At 58.6% G+C, this 1,481-nt stretch overlaps 1 protein-coding gene across 9 annotated transcripts in view; it reads left to right on the top strand.

The window, feature by feature from the left end:
• ST3GAL4 (ST3 beta-galactoside alpha-2,3-sialyltransferase 4) overlaps nt 1-1,481 on the top strand; it is a 20,460-nt gene that overhangs the window by 3,889 nt on the left and 15,090 nt on the right. The window lies entirely within an intron of this gene.

Below are 1,481 nucleotides of genomic sequence, written 5' to 3'. Positions count from 1 at the left end.
TCCTGGCTCTTCCAGTAGAGCTGGAAAGACCAGCCTAGGGCAAGACCTTGCATCCACCAGGATCCCGCCTGGCCGATGTGCTTTAAGGCATTGCGGTCTCCTGCTCATCCAGGGCTGCAGGATCCTCCTGGAACCCCCAGGCAGCTCCGAGCATCCTCATCCTCATTTCCACGGGCAGGGGCTGATGCCGAGCCATGGAGCGCTTTGGCAGGAGCTCCCCAGGGAGAGTTTAACCTTGTTAGTGGATCCTATAATTCACAGCTCTAAATGAAAAGGCTCCTTGTCAGAGGCAGCAATGTCGGATGCTCTGGTGGATTCAGGGCTTCTGGAAAGACCCTGGTGCCAAAGGTGGATTTTGTGGCCCCAAATGCATCTGGTTTGGCTGCTGAGCCGTAGGGATTAATCGCTCCCCAAGGCAAACGGTGATGGAAGGAGGAAGCAAAGGTTCTTTGGGTGGAGGGGGAAGGTGTGACACTGGGGTGGAGCCATCCCTGTCATCCCAGGGCATGTCCAGAAAGTGTGATCCCTGGCGAGAAGTATCCATGAGAAACCATCTCAGGCTGCTGGATGGTTTCCTTCCTCACCCCTCGGACAAGGATGTAACCCTCTGTTAAATTAATGGGATATTAAGAGCGGAGCATGCTGTGGGGAAGGCTCACACCTCTCTCATCTCTGCTTTTCCGGGCTGGAGGAGATGGAGAGAGGTGAGGAAACCTCCGGCCCTTCACAGCTTCCCCTTGGAAGCACCTTTCCTGCCAGGGCTTGAGGAGCAGCTGAGAGAGGCTTGTCTTCCTCACCTGCATCACCGTTTCTTGCACTGAGATGAGCTGACATTCCTTCCCGTGTGCTTTTCTGGGGAGAGCCGCGACTCCCACCACACCCCATCCATCCCGCTGGCACAGGGGAAGAGCAAAGCTGGGGCCCAGGGGCTCACTGGGGTAGCAGCGGGCTCGCTCCACCTGCCTGCCTCATTCTCCCACTTGCTCCACTTGGCTGGCTCGTTTTCCCCTATCTGGGAACATTACTTGGGATGCAGAGCAGGGAGGCTTTCTCTGAGCGGCAGCGTGGCAGGAGGGTTTCTGTGTGTGCCGTGGTTTCTCGGCAGGGCTTTTCCTCCCCCGAATCATCAACATTACAGTGCTGCGCTAGGATTTGCAGTTTGGAAAGTTTGGGGGGAAAAGATGCCAGAGACGCGGGAATAAGGAGTGTTCTCTAGGCAGGAGGGCAGGAAAGCTGCGTTCCCATTCCCCTTGGGGAAGGGCACCGCTCCGTCTCGTGGGGTCTTCCTAAAAGTCCGAGTGACTCACGGAAGGGGATTTCGGTGTGAAAGGCCGAGAGGTGGTGGGGAAGGCTGCGGCGAGGTCTGAGCTCCGATCGGCCACACCTCCTCCTTAAGGGCGGCTGCGAGCCCGGCCCTGGGGCTGCCGGTGCCGGCTGGGGGGGGGGGGGGGGGGGGGGGTTTTTGGGGGGGGGGGGGGTTT

The sequence above is a fragment of the Corvus brachyrhynchos genome, unplaced genomic scaffold (assembly GCF_000691975.1).
Source record: "Corvus brachyrhynchos isolate BGI_N302 unplaced genomic scaffold, ASM69197v1 scaffold46, whole genome shotgun sequence".
Taxonomy (NCBI): domain Eukaryota; kingdom Metazoa; phylum Chordata; class Aves; order Passeriformes; family Corvidae; genus Corvus; species Corvus brachyrhynchos.
Note: the sequence above shows the minus strand (reverse complement) of the source record. Positions and strands in the feature narration are given on the sequence as shown.